Raw genomic sequence first — 18,950 nt, 5'->3', positions numbered from 1 at the left:
TTCAATTAATTTGTTGAAAATTGAGAAGAAAGAAAAGAAGTGTGTGGATTGATAGTGGTTGTGAGGTGAAATAAGATAAGTCAACTGGTATATGTTGTAGCATTGAATAGAAGTAAGCAGTACCAACATGGATTGTGGTGCACTGGGGGATTGTTTTATCCTTAACCAGATGTCTTGAGTTCGAGCCCTTAATATAGAGAAAATATTGTTGGAAGTGTCACCCCCGAATAGGCCCTACAGTGTGCGATCCAACTTTAGTTGGAGATTCAATATGAGCTTCGAACACCCGGATGAAAACAAAAAAAAAAGAATAGAAGTAACCAGTAGGAAATTTCTGAAAAGAGATACCCAAGTTAACAATACTAATAAAATAGTCGAAATGATAACACCACTATCATAATTTTTTTTCTAAAAAAATTACAGAAATATTTTGCTAGAGAAATACTTGTTCAATATTCCTCCTTTCTTTCTTGTCAAAGGAAAAGACCCCACACGGAGGTTGAAAAGTCATCCTCCAACAAATGCGTAAATAAAAGTTAGCGGGCCTCATCCCCGGGCTTGCTTTATCATCATATCAGATATTATATTCATATTCATTCATCTATATTATCTTAAAAGCATGAACTCCTAACTTGAATGTTAAATCACTATAATATTCCTAACTTAGGTTGTGACTTTTTCGATGAGTTGTGATTTTTTCGATAAGTTGCGACTTTTTTCAGAGGATTGTGATTTTTGATGAGTTGTGACTTTTCTAAAGAGTTGTGACTTTTTCAATAAGTTGTGACTTTTCCAAAGAGTTGTGACTTTTTCAATAAGTTGTGACTTTTTCAAAGTATTGTGACTTCTCTTAAAGGTCATGATTTTTCAGACAAGACACAAAAAATATTTGTTCATACTATTATTTGTTGACTATAAATAGAGGGATTTCGTCTCATTTTTTCAATCACAATTTTTTCTAATCTTCTACACTTCTTCTTCTTGCATTTTAAATTTTTTGTGTGATTTATTGTCGTTGAGTGAGTTCGAAGTTTAACGGAATATGAGGTACCACTATTCTGATGAAATAAGTCGTTTTATCCTAAGAGGGTATATTCCATAACCTCGAGTACTTGAGGAAAATAATTTTGATGATATGATACTTATTTTTTCTTAATATATACATTAGTATGTAATGTTCAAATATATGAAGTTAACATGATGTAGTCTAAATTCATTTGTTTTTGTTAACAATTGATGTAGATATATGTTTCTCAATATCTTTTTCAAAATTTAGAGAATTGTCACGATTTGTTTTTGATGCTCAAGATTAAAGAATGACTTTATTTATCAATGCTACTTATGTCATTTAGACTCTTATGAAGTTTGCTTTAAAATAGTTATTACTATATAAACATTTCCCTTTTGTTTTACTTATTTACTATTTCTTAATATTTCAGTATTTTAGACGAAGAAAAGTTTCTAAGACGTGTAATAACGCCAATTGAAGTTTGTATTATTTTAATTATTATAATTTATTTAATAGTTAATTTTATGAGATAAATATTTTCATTAATGCAAATATATATTTATATTTGGGTAGGTATTTGTATTTAAATTAAAGTCTTATATATGTCACAAATGTATTATAATCAACTTAACAAGATCTTCTAACTTCAAAATATATTATTTTAAAGTGTTCTGAGTTTTTTTGTTTAAAAAAAAGCCCCGAAAACAAATGTGAAAATATATGAATATATAAAATGTAGTTGTTTTCTTCACATATTTATATCACATCAAAACAATTTAACGTGGAATACACATGCAAAACACATCTGGTTAGATGACAAGAAAAATACAAAGCAAATATTGTCTATAAGGTAATATTAGTGAAATAAGACTAATTACGTGATTGAACCTCATCAAATTGAAATAAATATATACATTATTGCATTTAACAAATAAAATTTTTCATTGACCATCTTCATAGGTTTGTGTGAATAAGATATATATCTTTGATGATCCACATTGAACATTCAAAAAACAATCTGCAATATTATTTTTTGTTAATCTTATTATTCAAATCTTCGCTTAAATAAGCAAATACTATTTACTATAACATATATTTTTGGAATTGATAATCACGTGCAACACACGTATCAAAAAACTAGTATACAATTAAAAGTGGGAAACTCCAAAAGATGAAAAGTTAGATTAGTATTTACTTTTAGGTTAAATTAATGCTTAATTAATTAAATATTAATTATTTTTAAAATTGTAAGTTATTTATTAGAAAGACAATGAAATAATCACTAATAAATTATAAGTTACAATGAATTGTTTAATATACTTATCATTTTACCCCTATACTAAATTAAATTTTAATTAATTAATTAAATATTAAATAATAATATTTTAATTGTTTTTTAAATTTTAAGTTATTTATTAGAAAGACAATGAAAGAATCATTAATTAAATTATAAGTTACATTGAATTGTTTAATATACTTATCATTTTACTCTAATCATCATCATAATCATCGTCGTCGTCATCATCATCATTTATTATTATTATTACACACATATATCAAAAGAATTGTTCTGTACCTTTTCTAAAATACATGCCTGCTCTTTTTTTCTTCCAAAAAATAATTAATTACATCAAAAAAATTTACACATGCATCTTCATGTAAAAGCTCACTTTTATAATTTTCATATATTTGATCTTCTTATTCTCATTTATTAATTTTGACCTTTCAAATTTTACACACAAATAATAAAAGAATACAAATGAGTAATTATTCCTTGAATACAAGAAATTAAAGTAGATACATGTATCTTTTAAAGTTAAATTTCATGCTTTATTTCTTTATATTTATTTTAATAGTATTTGACCTTTCAAATTTCCATGTGACTTTTCATGTTTCTACAATTTTATTCCTATAAATTTAACTTTTTCAAGAAAGAGTTTTATTTACTACTCCTACAATTCTTGTGTGTAGGAGCTCTAAACTGGTAAAATAATGTCACAATTTGTGGTGAAAGTTGTGAATCCCCTTATATAGTCACGAAAATAGACATGAATTCAATTATTGAAGCATCAGAGTTTGGTGTGTTAGTTTTATACTTATTTGTAGTAATTAGAAATATAATAAGACGTTTCTATCTCTCTTTCTATAAATGAATTGTTGCTTTGTTAGCAACTTACTTTAATTTCATATTTTTATTTTGTATGCACAAATATAGACTATTTATTACGTTAGTTTTGTTTCAGTTTTCATCATAGATACAAAAGCAAAAAGAAATGTCAAATTGTCTTGCTCATGTGTTTCTTTCTCTTTTTTTTTTTTTTTGGTTCTTTGTATTTGTAATTTTACATGTACATTAACTTTAATCTTTAAGAATGAATGTGGTAGAATGTTTACTCTCATTTTTTAGGAGAAGAATTGAAAAAAAAGAGGTGAAACATATAGCATTAGATTAATGGTGGATAAGTTATGTATGAAGAGACAATTAAATTCTATATAAAAATAGTAATTAGGTTCATAAATATTCTGATTTTCAAAATATAAAAATAAGGCTTTTTACACCTTAATTTTTAATATTTATAAGTAAATAATTAGTTTAAAGTGCTTGTGAATAAAAATCTAATATAATATTTTGAACATATCAAAAGGCAAAGTAAAAAGTTGAAAGGATTTTTTTTCCTTTCAGTCAAAATTAATCTCACACTATTTTGGTACAAAAAAGTAAATAATCTCCTATCAAGCTTTTAATTGAAGAAACATTAATATTGCACTACAGTTTGCAGATGATTAATCTCATGCAATCTTTTGATCTTCTAACACTATTCTACCAACAAAAAAAAACTTTTAATACTATTGAGAAATTTAATTTAGATAGTTGTTATCTTTTGCCTTTTGCTTTTCAAACTCATTTTTTGACTTAGAAAAAACTTCTTGTCCAAGGGGGCAACGTGTTCTTGCTAAAGTGATACCTAGGACCAGGTACATTCTTCTTTTCTACCTCCTCCCTTTTTTATTTAAAGAAGTTCTCTTGATTTTCTTTTACCCTTTTAAGAGACTCGCAATTTCTTTTCAGGTGACTATTTCTTCCACACTGGGTGCACAACAGATTATCAGAGACTGACACATATTTGCTTGAGGGTTGTTGGGAGGTTCTATCTTTCTACACCCTAGGCCCTTCATGTTGTTGAGTTTCTAATTTGCTAAGTTTGAAAGAATCTTAGATGAGTCAGTCCATTTCAGGGAGTGACTTAACTCTTCTTTGACTTGACTTAGGTCCTTTACTAGTTGTGAATTTCTCTCAAGAGAGGCAGCTAGTTTGGACTCAGACACTTTCAGACTTTCATGTAGCTCAAGTTCAAGACTACTGAGTTTTCTTTTTCCACCCTCAGAGGTACTGGGTTCCTCTTCAAGTTGAAAACTCTCAATCTCCGGAATACTCAACCTAACACTCATTTCAGACATTTGAGACATAATGCAGTTTTTTCATCTTCACACAGACTCAGTTTTTCACTCAACAATATATTTTTATTGGTTATTTCATCTACAGAGTCAATCAGTACAACAACAAGTTTTCTCAATCTCTTAATTGACAAGGTGTCTAAATCGTTTTTGAGATAAAAAAGAGTTACCTCGTCTTTGTCTTCTTCATCATCAGATTTCACCATCAATGAGAATATGGAGTTGAAAACAGTCTCATAATTATTGACCACCATCATCGAGACATCTTTATGATTCATCCTCATCAAAGTCGCTAGAGGCATTTCCCCATACTGCAAAGGCTTTCTTCACAACTTGATCTGCATTGGCCTTTCTTTTAGCATGGTCAGGGACCTGGTCTCTTCGTCGTGGTTTGAAGTCCTGAACTTCATGCTTTTGGCTCTGATAATTCCACATGAAGTGGCCAGGCTTTCCACATTTGTGGCAGAGGTCGTTGGCGCGTTTGCTGTTTTGTTGGTAGTCCACTTCTTCTGAAATCTGCCATGCTTTTTGACTATCTTTTGGAATCTTCTAGTCAGATAAGTCATCCCATCCTCATCCTCAAACACATCATTTTGGGAGATCTTTAGTGCCATTGATTTCTCCTTCTTTCCTTCCTTTACTGATTAACCTTACTGCCTATTTAGCTCATAGGTTTGCAATTTTCCAATCAGCTCATCCATGGTGAGAACTTTTATATCTCTGGCCTCAGTGATGGCGTTCACTTTGCTTTCCCATGATTTGGGAAGAACCTTGAGAATTTTTCAAACTTGTTTTCTTGGGTGAATGGGTTCACCAAGACACCTTAGCTCGTTTGTGATGGAGGTAAACCTAGTATGCATTTCATGGATGGTTTCACCTTCCTTCATGCTAAAATTCTCATATTGGCTCATCAGCATGTCTACCTTTGACTCATTGACCTGAGTTGTTCCTTCATGGGCTGTTTTGAGGTAGTCCTAAATTTCTTTTGCGATTTCAGAGGCAGAAATCCTGTTGTATTCATTAGGACCAATCCCACTGACTAGCAACTTTTTGGCTTTGTAGTTCTTCTCGATTTTCTTCATGTCTGCTTCATCGTATTCCCTTCTTATTTTGGGAATCATTTTAGTCAGCTCTCCTTCTTTCACATCCTTGGTGGGAACGTATGGTCCGTCACGTATCACATCCCACAACTCAGTGTCTTCTGCATTAATATAATCATGCATCCGTGTCTTCCACCATCCATAGAATTTACCGTTGAAGCGACATGGACGAGTGGTGGACTGACCTTCTTCAAGGCTCGGTGGAACAATTATTCCTTCAGGATCTTTCTTCTCTTTGTGTTAACCAGATAGATGTCAGTGCTCTAATACCAATTGATGGAATGTATGCATCCACTAATGATCACAGGACCAGGTCCTTTAACAGTTCTAAGTACTGAAAGTAAATGCTTGAAGTAAGTAAAGACACAAGATTTTACTTGGAAACCTCCTTGCTCAAGGGAGTAAAACCACGACATGTCACACATGATTTTTCAAACTGTTTTCACTAATATTCTCAAGCAAAAGTGAAACACAAATTACAACCACAAGATTAACCTCCTAATCTCAAACTAAGTAATATCCCTATTACTTAAATGAGCCAAAGCAATGCTCTCATTGCCCACTATATTAACTATTTCTAATCAATATAGACTTTTGACTATAAGACACAAAGTTACTCCTAACTATGCTCTTACACAATTCAAATTAGGTTTTGAAATGTTTCTAACAAGAGTGAAACGAATCCTACAAGATAAGCACAAATACAAGCAAACAATACATTAACAGGTTCAGAAAGCAATTCTTCAATCGATCAGGTCCTTTGTTGTTTTGTATGAAGCAGGTTCAGAATGGACGAGGTTATTTTTTTATTTGTGCTTTAATAAATATCTTTTTATATTTGAATTTGTATGTATAAGTCATGATACATTAATGGTTACAACTTGATACATTACTAGTTTGACGTATATGTAATGAGTTTTTAGAGTTGTGAGTCGGTGTGTTCTTGATATAAAGCATCATGATACATTAATATTCATGCATCGTATTGTGTTTGCGAAAAATTGTATTTTATAGATGATACATTATACATGCAATTTGTTATAAACACATCAAAATATTCACGAATGAGAGTATGTATCTACTAATATTTATTTTTTGTATATAATATTAAGTATAAGTTAGTTGTGTGATTGATACATAGAAATAACTATTTTATGGAATGTATCACTAATTTTTTTTTAATGTTGACACGTTATTGCATCATCTGAGTATCTTTATTCCGTTTATGATTCTGGAAAAAGATACATTGTTTGCCTTGAAAGATAAATAAGCAATTATGAAATATTCAATGGTTCCATTACCAGATAAAGAAATTGTCTTGCCACCTAGTTACAAAAGGATACCTGGACAATCACGAAAAGAAAGGAAAAAAAAATCAAGTTATAAGTCTATTACGAGCACAAATTGTTATGGACATTATAGACATGAAAGTCATAACACGCGATCTGGTACTTTCTTACCCAAAGAGAAGTGATACATTTCTTTTTTTAAAAATACATTCAACTTCCAATATATTGATGTGTTACTATTAATAAATAAAATTTGTTCAACTTTGTGTACATTTTCTTCTTGATAATGATTTAATCACACTGTTAAACTATTAAATTTTGTAAATATGGTACAATGTTTATATAATGTATGTTTTTTTATTTTGATAATAATGTATCTGATACATCATGATTGTGAACAACTGTATTTACTATAATTTTATGTTAAAGTATCACATAAAAGGAAATATAAAATAATATATTTGATACATTAATTTATGTAATTGATACATGTTGAAATATATGTTGCAGTGGTTAGATATCAAGTGTATCCATAACTTAATAAACAACCTCTTGAATGATAAAATTGTGTGATACTTAAATTTATAAAACTTATTTGTATCAGATAATTTTTTAAAGTATCATATTTTGTATTGTGTACCACAAGCACTATAATTACAATAAAAAAAATAAAGAAAAATATACATATTGAGATTCAAAATAACCAAGTTTATAGAGAAACACTCTAAAACTTAATTTAATGTATCTTAAAAATCATAAAACATTCATATGGGTGTGTCCACAAATACATAATGCATGTTCTATAAAACTTGATACATTATGTATTGTAGCAGTGATGTATCAGAGCAGTAATACACTAACAAAGACTAAATTAAGAATCAAAATAAATAAGATACATTGAAAATCAGTATCTTTGGTAGTGATGATCGTGTAATGACAGATCCAACTTTATTCTTCTTTCTTTGAGCCTTACAGTAGATTTAGAACTCGAGTATGCATCCTATTTTCGACTTCTCCACTTTCAAATTCTTCATGACTAACGTATTGTTTCGTTGATTAGATCTATTTTCATGAGAGTTGAAAGTTTTCATCATCAGAATCAAATACACAAGGTACTATATCTCCAGTAGGTGAAATTAATTTGGATAATAAATCCAATACTAAAAGAGGAAGCAAAATCCATATGTATTAGAAATTCGAATTCAAAATCACCATTTTGTCTGAAAATCAACCCTACTAGAAACAAACTTCAATTTTCCGTCAGTTTCTTCACACAAATTTTCTGGCGATGTCCACGATAACAACCACCAATGATAACATACCTAAAGCCGATGTTAGCTGTAAAGACTTGATTTTCGTCATTAGGAAAAAGCCAATGGAGAGATAATTGGGGTCAGAAAACTTTTGGTAGTAATTTGGAATTTCTAACCTAGTCCAGATTTGGATAAAATCGGAGTCAGTAAAGCCTAGGGAAATTTGGTAACAACTGAGTGATTTAATTATGATTTTGATTACATTAATACATAGTTAAGACGTTAAGGAACTCGTACGACTTTACATAATTGAATTCGGGCAAGCAGAATTCTCGAAAATGATCTTAGCGTGAATGAGTGGTTTTTGAATGTCAAGGGTTGAAGGTGTGTTGTGAAATAGGGTCTTGGAATTATTAAAATAGCTCAATGTTTCGTGCAAGCCGCTTTGGCGGGGATTTCTGCCGCCAGGGTGGGGCCGTTGTAGCGGGCGAGTGCCTCCATGGCTGGGCAGATGCGACTTAAAGTCGGAAATAAACCCCCAAAAATGTTTTATTTTGCAATTTTTGAACTTAAGAGCTAAGAAACGATCCCATGTTTTATTTTGATAGTTTTCCACCGTTCTTGAGGCTAAAGGTAAGATTTTCATTCCCCGAATCCATTTTTCGATCCGTAGAACGTAATCTAATGGGTAATTCTCGAAGGGGGAGGGTTTTGATCTAGAATTTATGGTGGGAACAATCCTAATTGGCATATTGGGATCAAGGGGTTGATCTAGGGTTGATGGGATTGTTAGTAATTCGGGTAATTAGTTATTGTTTATTGATTCCCGTATTATAATTATTGTTTGTAGACCAAGAACAAGCGAAAAGAATTCAGAAAGGAAAAAATCAAGTTTCTTAGGGGATTCAAGCTTTGTTTGAGGTAGGTGATGGTTGTTATTTCATGTTGGTGTGATATATGTTTGTAATTGCTCATTATAATGCATGTATGTATGTGAATGTTGCTTTATTGATCACCCTAATCGTAAATGAGGATAATTGAATAATTGTATGCCATGAATCACCTCTTGTTGTATGATTGTGAGAATATACATTGTGATTGTGATTGTGGTTTGTTAAATGGATCGGGTGTTACGTTCTGACACACTAACTTGGATTGGTTGCCACGTTCCGACATAAACATGGGATCAATTGCCACGTTCTGGCATAAACATTGGATCAGTTGCCATATTCCAGCATAAACATTGGATCGGTTGCCACGTTCCGCCATAAACATTGGATCGTGTACCATGTACTGGCATGTTAATAGTTTGGGTGTGGGTTCCATGAGAGGACCATTGAATTGGGTTCTGTGAGAGGACTGTTGAATTGTGTTGTGTATCTACTTGTGATAATTACGTTCATATCTAATGATTATTGATATTGGAAGATTGTATGTTGCTCTAAATTGATAACCAATGTGTATTATTGAGAATGTGGGATGCTACATTTATCCTGAAAAGATGACTAATATTGTACATGTTCGGTATATGCATGTTTATAATGTTGTGGTTACTTGCATGTGTTTCACTTATTGGGATAGCCATGTGATCCTACCAGTACACTGTGGTTGTGTACTGATACTGCACTTGGTTGTTCTTTGTTGAGTACTGGCATCTTCAGGCGGCTGTTGACAGACCTCAGTTAGGTGACTAGTGAGCGTGACCGGATTCAAGGGTGAGCCAGTTCTTTTAGGCTGCCCTGGATCTCTCTTGTTTAAGTTCTTTTCGGACTCAAACTATTTGTTTTAAGGTATTTGTTTAGTTTCGGGGTTGTACCCCTTGTTCTTAGATTTGTCGTTAGTAGAGTTTTTGTACAATGACTTTCACGTTCTAGGGGTATTTCTGCATTAGTTGTTAGATGTTAATTGAACTTTTGGAGTTTATGGGAACTCCATATAATTTCTACATTTAAACCTGCTTCTGTATCTTTAAATATGTAGTATTTTGGTTAAGGCTGCTTAGTTGGGTTGTAGTAATGGTTCTCCCACCGGAGGGTTATTGTGGGTGTCAATCACGATAGTCTGGGTCATGGCAAAGTTGGTATCAGAGCCTAGGTTCGTTGATCTCATTGTACCAAAATGAGTCTAGTAGAGTCTTGCGGAATAGTACAAAGATGTCTGTACCTTTCTTCGAGAGGCTATAGGACTTTAGGAAAAACTCACTTCTTTCTACTCTTTCGTGCTATGACTTGAATCCAATTGATATTTGGGTGATACAAATCGATATATTTCCTCCTTCACTCTATGGTTCGAACTAAAGCAACAAAAGTGGTAACACCATCACTAGCAAGAGATAATGTGTAAAGACTACCGATATTTGAATAGGGTCACCATTCAGAACCGTATCCATTGTCTCAGATAGATGACCTTTTTGACCAGTTGCAAGGTGCATTGGTTTTCTCTACAATTGATTTAGGTTTAGTTATCATCAGTTAAAGATTGAGGCGGTTAAGAATTGGGTTCGACCAAGTTCTTTCATTGAAATTAGCAGTTTTGTGGGGCTCGCTAGCTACTATTGTCGCTTGTGGTATGAGTTAAGTCCAATTGGTATCTCCCGATTTCAATTACTATCTCAACGAAGTGAACTAGACACCGTAGTCTCGGCTGAAAAGAGACAAGCAAGTTAATTGGAACTGAAAAGGTTCCGATTGGTATCTGGCCTTAGGGGTCGTATAAGGCATAGATGATCAGTAATGGTCGTCTATGGAACTAACTAATTAAAGAATTTGGACTTGTCTGCAAGTTGTAACTGCTTGAGTGTCATGAAATGTGTTGTGAAAAGAAAGTCATCACGAGATTAGGTATAAAGGTATAGATAAATTACGATGTGGTTCGTAAATGAGAAATTTGGACGTGCATTGTGACCAATTAATAACCATGTGAGAGTCTGGGTGTATCCTGGGGATATGTGTGTGGTAGTGTTGAAACAATGTAAAAGGATTCTAAAATGCGTACTTCGTTGGGTTGATTAGGGATAGACAATCATCGTTCTAACTATGGGGATTTTCTTAAATGCCTAGTTATATCCAAGAAATCTAGGGGAAATATAGAAAAGAGGGAACCCCAGAAATTATTAACAGAGGTTCTGTTTTCGTCAGGGCTGCTGGGCAGGATTTTCCCCGCCACGGCGAGACCGCTTGTGCAGGATTTCCCTCGCCAGAGCGGGACAGAACCTCAACCCTCTCCTCCCTGCTTTCCCCTAGTCACATTTATGGACCCCAAATCGTACCCGAACTAAACCCCGCGACCTAATTCAGTGTTCATCAATAGAATATAAGTTATAAAGTATGTTAAAATTATGTAGAACCTGGTCATATGAGGAGGAAATCAACGAGGCCGTGAAGGCTGGGGAAATGGTAATGCGAAATTAAAATAAATATTTTACAAAGAAAGAACAAAAATAATCAAATATATATAAGTTTTATTATCAATAAATATGTGTACTAACTAATCATAAAGTTACCAATACAAAAATGACATGTGTCCAATTTGTGCACTCATCACTTGTCTTCAAGAGAATGCACACTCTATACGACAAGTCAGCGTTTGTGGTGTTTTTATTCCATTTTAAATTAGTTTAGGAGGGTAATAGGACTCCAGTTAAGTCTAAGTGTATCTTTGAGGTTTCGGTCATAGTCTAGGGGGGTACTTATGCATTATCCCACAAAAATAAGTGAATTTAAACTTTTAACACCTTGGTTTTACATTTGCCTTCATTAGATTTGTTTTAAATGTCTAGGTATTTAATTTGCCTTCATCCTTGATCTTCATAGAGAACTTATATCATTTAATCCTCGAGATCATCTAGCTTGGTAAATTATGAAAATCCTTATTATAGTTGTAGGTTGGAAGAATTGTAAAAAGGACACACCTTTTTCAATCATATTGAAGTTGACATAATGATATAGATTTTCTCAAGCATGTCCTTCTGTCAAGAGGAAGAGATGCCAAAATCTTCTTGACCAATCACATTGAAACTCTCATGACAATATTTGATTATCTAGAACATGTGATTTCTGCTAGGATGAAACCTGTATGATCGGGACAACTTCTTTTTACCATATTTTGGTTGTTATAATGATATTTGATTAAATGAAATATGTCACTTGTGCTGGGATGGAACAATTATGATGAGGACAATTTTTTTCCGATTGATTAGACTGAAGTTGACATGATGATATTCGATTGGTTTGAACATGCCGATTCTTTTGAGTGGGAAGAATTGTAATTACGGTGATCTTTTTCAACCAATCAAATTTTAGTTTACATTTTTTAATGTTTGAAACACGTCAATTGTACACGAGGGCATGTTTTCATACGTGTTTGATTTTACTAGACATGTTGTATCACTTTCAACACGTGGCATGATCTTATTGACCATTTCACTTGGCTAACACGTTTTTCGACACATCATACCAAATTGCACATATTGTATTAATATATTTTAAATTTGATATAATCCAAATTAATTCTAAACCCCAAAAAGTAAAATAAATACAAGAACCTGAAAAGGCAGCATATATATATACAACATATATGCATATACTGGGAAAGAAATATAAGGTTTCACTGACGGCAGAATGAAGCTCCCTATCATTGAAAATAACAATGGTTACAAGAGCGGAGATGATGATATTGAATTGCAAAAGTTTCTCTTTTACTCAGCTCAATTTCATTCCGGTAAGAACTTGAAATCAAGCTCTAATAACAGTGAAAAACCTATAGAAGTTGAGTATTCTGTTATTCTAGATTCACTTAACCTAAAGAATTGTATTACTGAAAAGGGAGAATCTTCATGTACTTTCTGTGAAATCTGTAAAAATGTGTTTTCGCTGCCAAACACAATAATGTGGGGCACCATTTGCAATCATCGTTACTGTGAAGAATGCATACAGAATTATATAGGTAAAAAAATTAATAAGGATATCCGTGAGGTTGCTATAAAGTGTCCTGCTTCTGATTGCAAGGAAATTTTGGATATCGATTCAATAATGCCGATTGATTTTCTTATCTGAGTAAGAGATGTCAATCGACTAACGAATGTTCTACCTTTGCCACTAATTATTGATTGCCCTTTTATGGATTGTATGGGTAAACTGATTGATAATCAACGGGGATATCCAATTAGGGCATGTCCTAAGTGTTGGAAACTTTTCTGTGTCAATTGTAAATCTTTACATTTTGGAATGACATGTGAGAATTATCAGTTTAGTAGGCAGTTGAATTTGCTCTACTGGCAACAACAATATGGAGGATATCGTGATGAACTAGAGGAGGAGGAGGAAGAAGAGGGGGGAAAAGAAGAAGAAACTTCATGATCAAAAACTTCGATGAATATTAAAAAAGGTCAAGTTTTGTTTCCTTGGAGATTAAATAGCCATTTGAATCCTTATTTACTTAATATGCAAAGTCTATTATTGATTGAAAACCAGCATGCAAGGTCTTTTGTTTTATTTCAATTCATTGTTGAGTTGGTGAAAAAACGATATGCATGGTCTTTATGTTTGAATTAGTTGTTGAGTCTGTGTTGGATGGGCTTCTAGTTGTTGAGTCCTATTGTCCAATGTAAGTGTAATTCAAAATGCGCAAAATCTTCTATTTTGCAGACAAATTGTTCTATTTTATATAGAGTCCCAATTTGTATGACCAACTATCAGGCCCATATTTCTTTTATTTTGAATCACTTGTTCAAATTAGTTTTTACTTCATAATTTATAAGAATATAGTATTCAAGAATAAAAAAATAATTTAATTTGCTAGCAAAAATTAGGAAGGAGGTTGCATGTGTTACCCCTAACATAGGATAAGAAGTTTCACTTCTGTAGAAAACAAGATGGATGTTAAGTATATAAGTAAGCAGATCTTATACTTTAATAAAGTTTTTTAAAGTTGTGTGAGTCTAGGCCCATATAGAACAATATCACTAGTGGATTAGATTGTTACATATGGTATTAGAGTCACTTTTGTGTCAGTTGTGTCGATGCGAGCTAAAGTTCAACTAAGTTTCCACAAATTCTAATAAGGTGGAGCAAACATCTTTGCTATGTCTAGGAAAATCTCATTTGATGGGGCAATTCTTAGGCAAATTTTATATGGTTGGACAAACCTCGGTGAGTACATTGAATTCATAAGGGGTGTTTGTGTGGATAAGAAGTCCACACCGGAAAAACACATGATAAGTAAGTAGATTTTACACTTTAGTGACGTGTTTTAAAGTCATGTGGGCTTAGGCCCAAAGCAGACAATATCATTAGCAGGTTAGGTCATTGTTTGATTGAAAAAAGGCAATGTGGAATTATATACATATATTTTATATGATGGCGTTTATAAGTAAGCAGGCATGACTCTCTAGTGACGTATCCCAATGCCTTTCAAGTTTGTGCCTAGATCAGGCAATATCACTAGCCAGTTTTATGGTGGAAAAAATTGAATCAATTTGGGGGCATGATTCAGTTGTTTGCTCATCTAGTTTTCATTTCATTTTCTCCTCTGTTAGTGAAAATTCAATTTGAAAGGAAAAAGTACATTATGACAGGTGAAGTTGGCAGATGCTTATTTGCTAATTAATTTGCTTTTCTCTTCCACACCTTGTTTTTATATTTTATTTTCATGATTAATAATTGAACAACCGAACCAAAATCAATAACCAACCCATGAACACTCTTATCTAGAACTATGCATGAGCTCTTTTTGTACACTTCAGTTGTTCTATTTTATTTCTTACCTGAGTTTGTATTTGTGCTATCAGTACTTTTATTTGTTCATAAATCTCCTTGAATATATCCCAATTCATGTGTGGTATATATGTGGTTCTTAGATTATTTTTTGCCAACTCCTTTCTAAACACTTTTAGTGTATGTCTGCTTGCAAGTCAGTGTAGTGTCTGTGAAATTCCCATTTGAATTTTTTGGTGACTAATTATGTGTCATTTGAAGTCAAAGAGTAACTTAACTCTTCAATTGGCATACCATTTCATCATCTTTATCTTTGTAGAATTTAATTTTCTTCTATACCAACTATAATTATTTGGGAGTCTATGGTCCCAAATATATGTGTTTTCCTTCATATATACTCAATTTATCAATTTCATCGAAAACACACATTTTTTCTCAACCAATTGCCACACACTAAGTTCCCCACAATTGCGACATTTCACTTTCTACCACATTTAACTTTTAAATCACCAAATTCTTTAGCAATTAGATTTTCTCCCAAGAGACCAAAACCACTTTCCTATGTTGGTCAGTGTTGCCCCATAAGCTAGAAGGTAGAGGGATTATATGTTGCATCACCAAATGTGTTGAGTTTCACTTTGGTGAGGATTATGCAAGAGTATATAGTTGTCTATTTTTTATGGTAATGATCAGAGTACACCTAATTCAATTCTTGTCTCATTCAATTCTTGTCTCACTCGATGTTAGACTCCTATATTAGTTTATACACATTTTAATTGTCAGATCTACACATACTAAGACATTAAATCTACATCAGCAGGTGACATGACAATTTATCTCACTATGTATATGATTTCGAAATCTGACTTTTAAGCTAGTTTTTGAGGTTAAATTATACGTATGATATCTTTTTCTTATCAATGTCATTCACCATATATCCATTTTGTTTGAGCAAAAGATGCATAAAGATGAAAGAAGCTTCTTCACAAAATTCAAAAGTTGAACCTCTACTTTATTGAGCGCTTTAATTTTGAATGAAGAGTTTATCAATACTCATTACGAAAGGCTAGAAGATAAGAACATTCAAAATGGTTAAGTTAGATCCTATTAAAACAAAATAAAGTTGTTCCCTTCTTTGTTTTTTTGAAACCATTCTATATATCAAGAATCCCCATACTGATGTTGATGATGATGTTTTTTCGTAAATAATTGCATTCAAAACTCTATGAGGGACCCTCACTTGACTCTTTATTTGTTTTCATTTTAAAGAACGAATTTCATTGATGTCATGTTCCACAATTTAAGATATCATGTTTCGAACTATTCTTCTTTTGATCACCTTTTATATCTGATGCCTACTTCAGTTAGATTTCCCTATATTTAAAGGAGACGAGAGCCTTAACTTAATTGATAAAGTTGTCTCTGTGTTATCAAAAAGTCTCTTGTGATTCAACCTTTTCACACACATTATATACAGTATAAGCTTAATGCACCAGATTGTCCTTTTTACTCTCCGGTGAAACCAAAAAATTCAAAATTACAATCCTAACAATGTTCTTCTCTTGAAGCCCTTTAATTATTACTACATTTTTAATTTTAAAAAATCCCTCTATTAATTTAGAAGATTTGTTTTGCCAATATCATGTTTACTACTCCAAGAAGGTACATAATTACTAATTACGCTTTCAAAGAAAAGATAAAAGGTAATTTGGTTAAGTAGTCCCTATGATTAATGGCATAAAACTGTTTTTCAATTGATGTGTCACTCTGTTGGTATCTATCTATTTCTTTTTCTTCTTTTTTTTAATTAATAAATGGGAATGAGACCATGTCTCATTGTCATAGTTTACACCTCACGTGCTTTCTCTCACTTTGTGTTAAAATAAAAAATAAAATGGCATTCCCTAGTCAATATCATAAAAATATATTTGATCATCACATTTAAAAGTCTTATTTACTATTTTAAATTTTGTGCCAAACTAAAATAGGTCACTCAATTTAAAACGAAGGGTGTAGGATCAAAGTAAGTTTTTGGAGAAAAAAAAAAGAAGAGGAAAGTGGTGTAACTTACAGCTTGTGTCATAAAGGTAGGGGACACTTCCTGAGGAACAATTTCTTTCCAGAACTTTGGTTTAATTATGGCCTTACAAGCCAAAAAGGTGTACAAAATTACAAAAAAAAAAAAAAAGAGTTCAGGGGGATAATAAGACCTTTTAGTTAAAATGTGTCTTTGAGATTTCGGTCATATTCTTAGAGAAAAGATTTAGGCTTGAAACTTTATAGCTTGAACTTGAGAAACCATTACATGGAGTTCTTAGAGATAAAGTTTGGGAAAGAATCTTGATTCAAAACCCTAGGACTCTTGTAGATCATTGTAACACCCTAAACGTTCCTAACTCAGATTAGATCAGGAGAAGTTTAGAAAAAAAACCCAAGTCTACATAATTTTGTACAAGTTGAATTTATGGACTATAGATGGAATCACGGGTCGTTGATGAAGCTCATAGACCAACTTTAGAAACAGGGAAAATGGTATGTGATCTATGAGTTAGGTTTACAGTTCGTAAATTATTATGGGTCGTAGACTTGATCCACAGATCAAGTTCAGAAACTTTGATTTTAACCTAAATAAGATGAGTCATGTTTATGGATCATAAACCCTTAACGGGTTGTAAATGGACTCATAGACAAGAGTCCTGAGACTCAGTTTTCTTCTGATTTATACGGATGGATTCTATAGATCGTAAAAGGGACTACTGCTACAGGAGGCCTTAGATGAGGTGCGGGTGATTCAGGATAGGCTCAGTGCAGCTCAGAGTAAACACCAGAGTTATGTCAATCATAGGCGTCAACCATTTCGGTTTCCAGTTAGTGATTAGGTACTCTTCTGTGTGTCACCCATGAAGGGTGTGATAAGATTTGGGAGGCAAGGAAAGCTTAACCCCAAGTATATTGGGCCTTTTGAGATCCTTTGGGCAGTTGGTAAGGTATCCTATGAGTTGGCCCTACCTCAAGCATTTACAACTATTCACCCTATTTTCCATGTTTTAATGTTACGTCAGTATGTTCCGATAAGTCTCATGTTGCTCTAGTATGATGCGATTGAATTGGATGATCGATTGACCTTTGTGGAGGGTCTAATTGCTATTCTAGCGAAAGATGTGCGGTAGTTGCGTTCCAGATCCATTCTTGTGGTGAAGGTATGTTGGAGGCATCGTCAAGTTGAGGGTGTTACTTGGGAGTCCAAGCATGAGACACGAGAGCAAATTCTTGGCTTTTTTTAGCCTTCAGGTACTTCTTGAATCTTAGTTTTGCGGACTGATGTTTTTTAGTAGTGGATCTTGGAATGAACCTCTGGGTTAATTCTGTGCAAATTCCTTTTTTTTGTCGTTTAGAGTGTCCCTATAGTGATTCAAGTCATTTATGACTTGTTGGGACTAACAGTTTGGTCACTTGGTTGTTCATTTGGCTTTTATGCGAATTTCTGTGTTTTGGAGCTTTTAAAACATGAATGGTTGACATTGGTCAAAATTTAAAGAAGACAGCCACGGAATGCAATTTTGGCATTTCCATCAGCTCTTGAAGGTTCATTTTAGGCTAGTGTCATGATTGGTCCAGACTTCAAGGCTTTCGGTGCGAGTTTGTGTCATTAGGCGTTTTAACTTTTAAGCTTTGGCCTAAGTTTGACCTCGTTCAATATTCTTGGTAAACATGCTCAGATAAAAATTAAGTTAGCGCGGTTATCACCATAAAATTGAGTTTGGTCAACAATGATCCTTTGTGTGGATCCCGAGGCTTCTGGATAATTTCGAGCCCCTCAATAGATTTTGACTAAAAATAAAGTTTAGGTGTGGGACCCACTTTTTTTAGCAAACTTAAAGGGAAGTTTTAACTGCTCCTTTGAGTTTGAAATATCAAATTTTATAGGGTAGAATATCTCGTTTGCATGCACGGGGTTCCGAATAAATCATGAGCACTGCATCGGAGGATTTGGACTTGCCATAAATGAGCAGATGTGCATTAGTTGGTGCAACTAAAAATGGTCTTTGCACACGGGAAATAAGTCGCATTTGCAGAGACCAATGGACGTGGTAGCCTAATTCGCAGGGCCTCTTCCACGTTCGCGATGG

At 33.0% G+C, this 18,950-nt stretch overlaps 1 pseudogene; it reads left to right on the top strand.

Annotated features, from left to right (window-relative positions):
* Positions 1-12,726: 12,726 nt before the first annotated feature.
* LOC125833598 (uncharacterized) lies at positions 12,727-13,464 on the top strand (annotated as a pseudogene).
* The last annotated feature ends 5,486 nt before the right edge of the window (positions 13,465-18,950 follow it).

Source organism: Solanum verrucosum, unplaced genomic scaffold (assembly GCF_900185275.1).
Source record: "Solanum verrucosum unplaced genomic scaffold, falcon-dt-bn FXZP01001052.1, whole genome shotgun sequence".
NCBI classification, from domain to species: domain Eukaryota; kingdom Viridiplantae; phylum Streptophyta; class Magnoliopsida; order Solanales; family Solanaceae; genus Solanum; species Solanum verrucosum.
Note: the sequence above shows the minus strand (reverse complement) of the source record. Positions and strands in the feature narration are given on the sequence as shown.